Here is an 11224-nt window from a genome sequence, read left to right on the forward strand (position 1 = left end):
CCTTGATAAATCTACATTAGTGGTGGAGGTTCTTAACTAGAAAAAGAGTTTTATATTTGGGTATGAGTGAGACCAACTCCACCCATAAGAAGAGATATTAAGTTTTTCGCTGAATAGGAGAAAATATAATATCTTAGGCTCTTGTGTATTTAATAAAAGGATAATTTATTGCAAAAGGAGATATTATGTATCCTAAAAATAGGGAGAACATAATATATGCCTTGAGCTCATAGTATAACTATAAGGAGAATGGAATTCAATATCATATTTATTTTAATTCATGAAACTGCTTAAAACGGTTATTCTCCGAGTTTGGTTACAGGCTGGTGGTCATGAATTTGACGAACTCCGATTGACCTGAAACTTGGTAGATTCATCGAATTAGAAACCTCTGGGAAAATGCCCGCCCGTAACCCAGCAGATAAAGTACATTACATAGTCCAGGGATTGGCGACTTACCCATTCAGTGACTTTGGCACTGGACGTTCCCAAAATGGGGACTATCGGGTAAATTCAATATAATAGACGCCTGTTGGCATTCCAGCCTTCCTTCTCCTTTTAGGGCCTATCCGAAAGAGAATCCAGTACTTCTTGGTCATGAATATCTGAACTGGTTGTTTGCTGTTCAAGTGTCACAACCCGGATTTCCCCACCCTCGGGGGTCGTGATGGCGCCTACTCGTAGAAGCTAGGCAAGCCACAAATCATAAACACCTACTTATTTCATTTTAAATCCTTTTATCAATCATAACGACAAGCGTTAAATATTTAAATGACAGCGGAATATGAAATTAAAGCGGAAGACTTAAATTAAATAAGCTGAACAATAATGCGGAATTCAACATGTGCCTCTACCCAAGAATTGGTGTCATCATCCAGGGACTACTAAGAGTACTAAATAAAATCGTTTGAAAGAAATATAACACTGTTTGTCTCGAAAACATGAGATAACAGAATGAAATATAAGATAGAGGAGATGACGGGCCTGCGGACGCGTGCAAGGCTACCTCGGAGTCTCGGTGGACTGAAAACTGGCTCCCGAGCTACTGCTGCTATCCGGGACCTGGATTTGTGCAAAAGAGCACAGAGTGTAGTATCAGCACAACCGACCCCATGTGCTGGTAAGTGCCTAGCCTAACCTCGGCGAAGTAGTGACGAGGCTAGACCAGACTACTACATAAACCTGTGCAGTTGTATAATGTACAGCGGAGAGTAAAGTAGAAATAGACAAATAAATGTGGGAGGGGAAAACATGCTTCGGGAAATAATAGATAAAACAAAATCTCAAGAGAATTATCAGGAAACCGAAATTCGACTTCTAACAAGGATAAGGAAAACAAAGGCAGATTTCACTCTCGGTTCACAACTCGTTGCAGGCGTGCAACCCGATCCCATTTTTCATATCTTGTGGTAGGCGTACCACCCGCTCCCATTTTATTATATTTTGTGGTAGGCGTACCACCCGCTCCTATTTCATATATTAACAGTTCTTTCAAATGAAATTACTCCAACAAACGCAATAATTAATACGAATTCATAAGACAACAAAGTACACAATAATTATGACTCACCGAGGAAAACAAATAATGACAAGTAGCAATTAATTATGGACTTTAAGGAGCAAATAGGCAATTTAATATTTAGTATGCTAAATGTCAAGTAGCAATTAAGTCACATGAACATGTAGCAATTATAACATAAATTCAAGGCATAAAGTTGCGCAAGGATACCTCGAGCCAATAATAACGAGTAACACAATAAAGGGAAATGCCAACACGAAGAATCACAGTAATAGTGGAATAAGACAATTAATGCACTTGAACCGATAACAACAAGAAATCATAACAAACGGAAACAAGTGCACGGCATCACCCTTCGTGCTTTTACCCTCTCTCACCAAAACAATACACGACATCACCCTTCGTGCTTTAACACTCTCTCACCAAAATAATGCACGACATCACCCTTCGTGCTTTACGCTCGTCCTCACCCAAACAACAATCACAAGGCAAATAGGGTAGGGAATCTATAACATCGAAATAAAATCAAGTAACATCAGAAAATCAGTAAATAAAAGTAAAGGACAACATAACTCAATTATCAGCAAGAATCAGGAAAATCAAAGACAAGTGCACGGTATCGCCCTTCGTGCTTTTACTCTCGTCCTCGCCATAAGAATCAATATAAATTGCACGGCATCACCCTTCGTGCTTTTACTCTCATCCTCACCATATATAATAGGCACGGAATGGTACATCGTGCGGCACGACATCACCCTTCGTGCTTTACACTCCTTCCTCAAAAACAAACAATGCACGACATCACCCTTCGTGCTTTAACTCTCTTCCTCACCCAAACAACAACACAAACAAGGGGAAAGGGAATAAACAAAATAATAATAGAAATCCCGGCAAGGGAACACAATTAACCAATTAAGTCCCGGCAAGGGTACCACATTAACAATTTCAACGTCCCGGCAAGGGAGATAATTCACAAAGCAACAATATCCCGGCAAGGGAACAATTTAATAGCTCTTTCTCTTACTTTCACTTTTATTTCACAATTCACTTTACCACTTGAGCCAATGCTCCAACGGACTCAATCATCTCATATACTTTCACAATTCATAATATAACTCGAGTCAATGCTCTATGATGTACAAAAGTCACAATTTCTTCATTAGCTTCTCACAACAAATAGAAGTCACTTCTAAAGCATAGATCGTTCAACGAAATCATGAAAATCACATTATAAGACCCACGGTCATGCTAGACACCAACATATAGATACTCGTCACCATGCCTATACGCCGTACTCAACAATTACCACATAGCAAATAGGAGTCAACTGCTAATCCCTCAAGCTAAGGTTAGACCAAACACTTACCTCGATGTCTTGAACACAACTCAAGTCTCAATTATAGCTTTACCCCTTGATTCCACCGCCAATTTGTTCGTATCTAATCACAAATTACTTAATTACATCAATAAGTGCTATATGAATCAACCTCAATGCATGAAAATGAGTTTTCCAAAGTTTTACCCAAAAAGTCAAAAATTGCCCCCGGGCCCACGTGGTCAAAACCCGAGGTTCGAACCAAAACCCGATTACCCATTCCCCCACGAACTCAAATATATAATTTGTTTTGAAATCGGACCTCAAATTGAGGTCCAAATTCCTAATTTTTGAAAAACCTAGGTTCTACCCAAAACACCCAATTTCCCCCATAAAAATCTTTGATTTTAGGTTGAAATCATGTTAAAAGATGTTAATGATTGAAAGAAATGAGTAAAAACTAACTTACAATTGATTTGGAAGAAGACTTGTTCTTGAAAAATCGCCTAAGTGTGTTTGGGTTTGAGAAAATATGAAAAATGGGGTTCAAAATCGTTCAAGTGTAAAATTGCAGGTCTCAGATGTGGGAATTGCGAATACGGGAATTGCAAAAAAAGTTTGGAAAATGCAAATAGGCCTGTGAATTGCGAAAAATGTTTGGGAAATGCGAACCTGGGAATTGCGAAAAAAGTTTGGGAAATGCGAACAAGCCTGGGAATTGCGAAAAATGTTTGGGAAATGCGAACCTGGGAATTGCAAAGAAAGTTTGGGAAATGCGAACAAGCCTGGTAATTGCGAAAAAATGTTTGGGAAATGCGAAGTTTGCAGGCCTACAATTCCTTAAGTCCAAAATTTCACCCCGTGGCCTATCCAAAACTCACCCGGGTCCTCGGGGCTCCAAACCAAATATACACATAACCTCAAAAACATCCTACGACTTATTCGTGCGATCAAATTGCCAAACTAACATCATAAAAATTGAATTGAACCTCAAAATCCAAGAATTCTTTCAAACTTCATAAAACATCAAATTTTCCAATTTAGGTCCGAATCACGTCAAACGGCATCCGTTTTTCACCAAATTTTACAGAAACATCTTAAATCATATATAAGACCTGTACCGGGCGCCGGAACAAAAATACGGGCCCGATACCAACACGTTCTAATCAAATTTCATTTCAAATTTTCTTAAATAATTTCAGAAAATAATTTCTTTTAAAAATTCATTTCTCGGGCTCGGGACCTCGGAATTCGATTCCGGGCATACGCCCAAGTCCCATATTTTCCTACGGACCCTCTGGGACCGTCAAATCACGGGTCCGGGTCCGTTTACCCAAAACGTTGACCAAGGTCAAATTTATTCATTTTAACATCAAAACATAGCATTTTCTCACAGAATTTCATATTTAAGCTTCTCGGTTACGCGTCCGGACTGCGCACGCAAATCAAGGCGACTCTAAATGAGGTTTTCAAGGCCTCAGAAACACAGATTTTAATTTAAAGCAAGTGATTACATCAAGAATTCTTGTTTAGGCAGTTCATACCATCCATACGATCTAGTGAGAGAAACTCACTGCTATGCGGTGAATCATGCTGTTTTTCGGCATTTTAAGGTCATTTAGATGGGTTTTCAAGCAGTTTATTAAATTGGATGTGTTATAAATATGACAAATTATTCTTTATATATCGGCTATATTTGTGTTAAATCTGAAACATGATTATTTAACTTGATATGATATATAGCAAGAATGCAAATCACATAAATTTAGTCCTAAATACACCAAAAATAATTTATTCGAATTTGGTCAAGTTTTTGGCTCTCGTGAATTTTTTCGTATTAGAAGGTTATATACAATTGACTGAACATAATAGTATACTCTCCATCTGAGTTGGTTCTATTTATTTTTAGATTGTATGATTCTTGCATTATATAATATACTTTGCATGAATGATTCTTTTCCCATCGAAATTTATTATTCGAGATGCATGTATGTATATAAATATTGAATGCAGTCTGAATTTTACTATTCAGTGTTTTGACTTATTATGATCTATTTAATATTTTTATCTCAACTCCACAATGAGTTTATGCAATTTGTCGTATTACTTGTTAAGATTTTCTTTTGTTGATAAGACATTAATTTAAAGGATGCAATAAATGTACTTTTTGTTAGAAGGAATTTAATTCCGATTTTTGGGCAAAATAAGAGATGAATATTTGTTTTATTTTTCAAATAACTCTTGAGTTATTGAGATTGAATAACATTTTATCGCTTGTGGTACATGAATGCATGACCTTGTTATTGTATATTAATATCTCTCATGAACAGAACAATATTAGTCTACCTCATAAGAGAATATGTTCTTCAAAATTGAGTAAAACTTATCTGTGCACTTTTGTCTAAGTCATATTAATCTGGAGAGGATTTCAAGTTGGTCAAGGATGGACCATAATGTTCATTGAAAGTAGAGGCACTACCAACTTGTGGATCCTGTTTGGAAGGAAATTTGACTAAAGGATGTTTCCCTTCAAAAGGAAATAAAGCTAGTGATAAGCTAGAATGAATTCCTTCTGATATGTATGTTAAATGAACATACTCGTAAGAGATAGTTTTGAGTATTTTGTGACGTTCATAAATGATTAATAAAAATATTAATATATTTATTTGATGCACCGTAAGTCTTAATAATTTAAGCAACTCAAGGTTTTTAAGACTTGAAACGGAGAAGCACCAAGAAAATATATTAAGTTACTGCAATTTGATTGAAGTAGCGAGCACCTCTCCATAGAGTTATTTTGCTACTTATCATAAATAAGGGATTACATCTCAATTGACTACACCGTAAACCCCATAATAGAGTGGTGTGGTAGAAAGAAGAAAAAAAATCTCTTTTGGACATGGATAGATTAATGACGTGTTATTAAGATTGCCTTATTTATTTTTGGAATATTTCCTAGAAACTGCAAATTACATTCTGAATTTAGTTCCTTCTAAGTTAGTACCTGGACATCTATAGAACTGTGGACTGAATGTAAGCTTAGTCCATGGTATGTTCAGATATAGGATTGTCCTCCATATGTGCTGAAAGGGAAAGCGGATATGTAAGTTGGAACTAAGAATGGATAGGTGCATGTTTATTGAATATCCAAGAAAACAAATGGAGTTTTATTTCATTGTCCTAAAGAAAATAAGGCAATTGACGTTCAAGAACATCAAAACCCACAAGTCGGAATTGACGTTCCATTGCATTTAAGTAGTAGGAGAACGTTAACAGACATAATATGCCTTTATCGAATGGGAGTGGTATTTGAACAGTGAACACTATAGTAAGAAGTCACTAATATTTCAATATTGTAAGGTAATGAAGGTAATATTAGTAGTACTTCGTCGTAGTGTGAGAATGCTAAAGAAAATCATAGTTCGGTGTACACTCTTGGGATAGTTTCAGTAACAGGATCCCTGAAGAGTTTAATACCAAACTAGATGGTTACGACAAAGCACTACTGGACAAATATTGCATTAGAAATAACTTGGCAAGATTCTTTAATAAAACCTTATTTGGTGAACATTTTTAATAGTCATGTAAAAGAATGCCTGAGAAAGTTGTAGATGCATGGTTATGAGTCTAAGTGGGAGATTGGTAATTGATGGATTATAATAAGCAGCGAAAGCAATTCCAGTATCAAAATCACATGTAATATAGACAACTAGCATAAACGGGATTTCACGGGTTACCTCTTGTCACACCCCTTTTTCTACCCCCAAAAAGATATGTGTATGGATTATTGTGGGTTAAAGGGTCTTTCCAATTAAAGCGACGATTTGAAATAGGGATTATTTTATGGTTCAGAGTCCAGTTAGAAATGATTTTTCGGTGTTCCAAGTCACCTTTTATTTGAATCCCTAGTCAAAGGAAGGTTTGAGTCTATTGTTAGTGGTCTGCGAACTCAAAGTTCGGGGAAGGAATTCTGTTAACCGGGGAGAAGGTGTAAGGCATTCTCCGAGTCCCGTGGTTCTGGCACGGTTGCTTTATTGACTTAACACATGGCTTGAATTGATTTTGGAAAAATTGTGATTTATATAATTTTTATGTTTTACCTGTCCGCTTTTATTTCTTGATTATTAGAAAAATTAAAGAATATAATAAGATGTCATGATCACACTACACAAGTGAATGCGTGATCGAGACGAGATTTATTGACTTTTATCATAACCGCGCTACACAAGCGAATCCGCAGTCATGACAAGGATTATTAGTACGTTATTACTTTTGAAAAAAAATACTACAATCGAAGAAAATAATTTTTTGAAAATTATTAAAATTTACTATCGGCTACGCAAGCGAATCCGCGATTATAGGGATTAATTAAATTAAAAAGTAACTAACTATTGGATATGTGATGAGATTATTGAATTAATTTAATAAAAATAATATCACGCTACACGAACGAGTCCGTTAAGTTAAAGCGCGCCTACTAATTACCTACCGTAATTATTAGGGAAACTAAGTTGTAGAGTTATTTTAATAGAAGAAATGTGATGACCCAAAAGTTCATCACTTGATTACGAGTAAATTCTATATTTCGAGACCTTAGAAGCCTCCTTTTTCCTTTCCTTGATTTGCGTGCGCGGTCCGGGCGTATATCCGGGACGCTTTTATGTGGAAATGTGATGAAAATGTTAATTTGGTCTTTAAAATTGAATTTAAGTTGACTTCGGTCAACATTTTGGGTAAACGGACCCGGACCTGTGATTTTACGGTCCCGGAGGGTCCGTAGGAAAATATGGGAGTTGGGCGTATGCCCAGAATCTAATTTCGAGATCCCAAGCCCGAGAAATGAATTTTTGAACGAAATTGTTTTACTGAAAATATAAGAGTTTTTGGAAATTTGATTATATTTGAAATTTATGGTATCGGGCCCGTATTTTGGTTCCGGAGCCCGGTACAGGTTCAATATGACATTTAAGATGCTTCTGTGAAATTTGGTAAGAAACGGAAGTCGTTTGATGTGTTTCGGACCCGTAGTTGTAAAATTTGATACTTTGAAAGTTTTGAGATTTTTCTTAGATTTCTAAGCTAAATTCGTTGTTTAAGATGTTATTTTTGCGATTTGATCGCACGAGCAAGTCCGCATGACGTTATTAGACTTGCATGCATGTTTGGCTTAGAGCCCTGAGGGATCGAGTGAGTTTCGGATAGGCATCGGGGTGATTCGAACTTAGAAAATCTGGTGTTTTTGCTATTTACTGGTGTCCAGGTTTTTGTTCTATGCAATTGCATAGGTAGGCCCGCGATAGCATAGAGTTAATTCTGGGGGTCATCATTTGTTCTATGTGATTGCCTAGGTTGGTCGGCGATAACATAGAGTTAATTCTGGAGGTCATCATTTTTTTTAGGCGATTGCATAGGTAGGTCCGCGATAGCATAGAGTTAATTCTGGAGGTCACCATTTGTTCTATGCGATTGCATAGGTAGGTCCGCGATAGCATAGAGTTAATTCTGGGGGTCACCATTTTTCCTCTATGCGAACGCATACCCTGTCCCGCGATCGCAATGCTCAGATTCCCTTACCCAATGCGAACGCATGCTTTTGAGTGCGAACGCATAGGTCTGTTGCCCAGCTAATATAAATTCTCTTTCAAAAACGGGCAGACCTTCTTCTTCACCATATTTTTGAGGTTTACATCCCTAAGAACGATTTTCTTTAACAATTATCATCCCCAAGTCATAGGTAATCAATTCTAAACTTTGTTCTTTCAATTCCTTACTGTTTTTCATCACTTTTAAATCAAAAATGAAGGGTTTTCATGGTAAAAATTGGGGATTTGGGTAGAGTTAGGGCTTTTTGAATAATTGGGATTTGGATCTCGATTTGAGGCCCGATTTCAAAATAAATTATATACTCGGGCTCGTGGGTGAATGGGTGATCAGATTTTCATCCGAACCTCGTGTTTTGACCAAGTAGGCCCGAGGCCGATTTTTGACTTTTTGGGGAAAATGATAGAAAACCTATAATTAAGCGTTGAGTATGAATTTTTTAGCATTTATTGATGTTGTTCAATTAATTTGGGCCAGATACAAGTAATTTGGAGGCGAATTCTAAAGGAAAAGCGGTGTTTGAGGTTTGAGTTGGCCGTGGAAGTTTGAGGTAAGTGTTTGGTCTAACCTTAGCTTGAGGGATTAAGAGTTGTGTCTTAATTTCTATGTGTTAGCTGTGGAGTACGACGTATAGGCATGATGACGAGTATCTACACGTCGGTGTCAAGCATGCCCGTGAGCCTTGTACTGTAATTGTTATGACTCTGTTGTGATTTATTCGTGCTTCATATGAGGATTATCATTATTGTTCCCTTGCCGCGATGTTGGTATTATATTACTGTTCCCTTGCCGGGATGTCGATGTTATATTACTGTTCACTTGTCGGGATGTTGTTGTTATATTGTTATTCCCTTGCCGGGACGTTGTTGTTATATCATTGTTCCCTTGCCAGGATATTGTTGTTATATTATTGTTTTCTTGCTGAGATTCTTTTATGGTTGGTGTTGAAATATAAAATGGGAGCGGGTTGCACGCCTGCAACGGTAATATATGAAATGGGAGCGGGTTGCACGCCTGCAATGGTAATATATGAAATGGGAGCGGGTTGCATGCCTACAGCGGTAATATATGAAATGGGAGCGGGTTGCACGCCTGCAACGGTATTATGTGAAATGGGAGCGGGTTGCACGCCTGCAACGGTAATATATGAAATGGGAGCGGGTTGCACGCCTGTAACGATAATATATGAAATGGGAGCGGGTTGCACGCCTGGGGCGGTACTATATGAAATGGGAGCTGGTTGCACGCCTGCAATGGTATTATATGAAATGGGATCGGGTTGCACGCCTGCAACGGTATCGCATGTGTACTTTTTTCTTATTTCCTTATCTTTTGCTGGTATTTGATTTATGGCGTTCTTTACATTTTTCTACTATAATTCTGTTGTTACCTGTTACTCCACGCAGCATGTTTCCCCCGCCCAACTTTAGTCACAATTATTTGCTTTTATTTTCGCTGTATATGATTTAATTGCACAGGTTTATTTGGTAGTCTGGTCCTAGCCTCGTCACTACTTCGCCGAGGTTAGGCTAGGTACTTACTAGTACATGGGGTCGGTTGTGCTGATACTACTCTCTGCACTGTGTCCAGATACTGATACCGGAACGTTTCGACCGCAGTGAGGGTGTTGTCGTCGGTCCATTCAAGCGACCCGAGGTAGTCCTACAGACGTCTGCTATCACGACCCATTTTTCTACAATAGGTCATGATGGCGCCCGACACCATTGTCAAGCTAGCCAACGCGGAAAATACAATCAAGTTCTCATTTTACTTTTACTCAAAATAAATATAACACATTCTCAAACTAAAGTTAAGACCAGAAGCGATCAATAATGTATCAAAATGGTTATTAAAGTCATAAAATTATACAACCCCACAAAAAAATGATACCGTCTACTAATGTGTGTGCCAAGACCCGGTGTCACAAGTAATGGGCAACTAGTAGAATGTACAAAATAAATAACTATCCTACTGTCCGAAATAGAATAGACAGCAAAAGTAGGAAAAAGACTCCATCAAGCTGTCGAACGCCACAGGAAAGGAGCAGCTCACCGTGGAAGTCTCGGACTATGAATCACGGGCGCGCACCGAACCAATAGTCAGATGTACCTGCCTCAGACCCTGTACAATTAAGTACAAAAGCGTAGTATGAGTACATAAACAATATGTACCCAGTAACTATCCCGTCTGTCACGACCCCAGTTCACCCTCCATGAACATGTCATGATGGCACCTAGTTCCTACAACTCGGTAAGCCTAACAGTGCGGAATAACAAATTAATATTTGCGGAATAATTAATTAAAATTGAACATACGGAAATAACAACTGTATATAAGGCCACTCGGCCTATACAACTCAAAAATATGCGGAAGTCTACAACTAAATCCCAAAACCCGGAAACTCACGGGAAACACAGGCTAATTGAATGTAGTAATATGCTCTACACCAGAATGTCTAAACAACATGAAAGGAAAGAAAGGAACTATCTTCTAAAGCCGGAATAGAGTAGAGACTCCTGGTCTGCGGACGTAGCAGATATACCTCAAGTCTCAGCTAGGACTATCCACCACGAGGATGATACGCCTGGGAGGAAGTACCTAGATCTGCACATGAAAAACATGCGCAGAAGAGGCATGAGTACACCACATCGGTACTCAATAAGTGCCAAGCCTAACCTCGGTTGGGTAGTGACGAGGAAGGTCAGGGCCTTACTGAGATAAAACATAATAAATAATGAGATAACGGAAACAGTTTAAATAAAGTCTACAGCGAGAATCTAAACCAGGTA

Source organism: Nicotiana attenuata, unplaced genomic scaffold, assembly GCF_001879085.1.
Source record: "Nicotiana attenuata strain UT unplaced genomic scaffold, NIATTr2, whole genome shotgun sequence".
Classification (NCBI taxonomy): Eukaryota; Viridiplantae; Streptophyta; class Magnoliopsida; order Solanales; family Solanaceae; genus Nicotiana; species Nicotiana attenuata.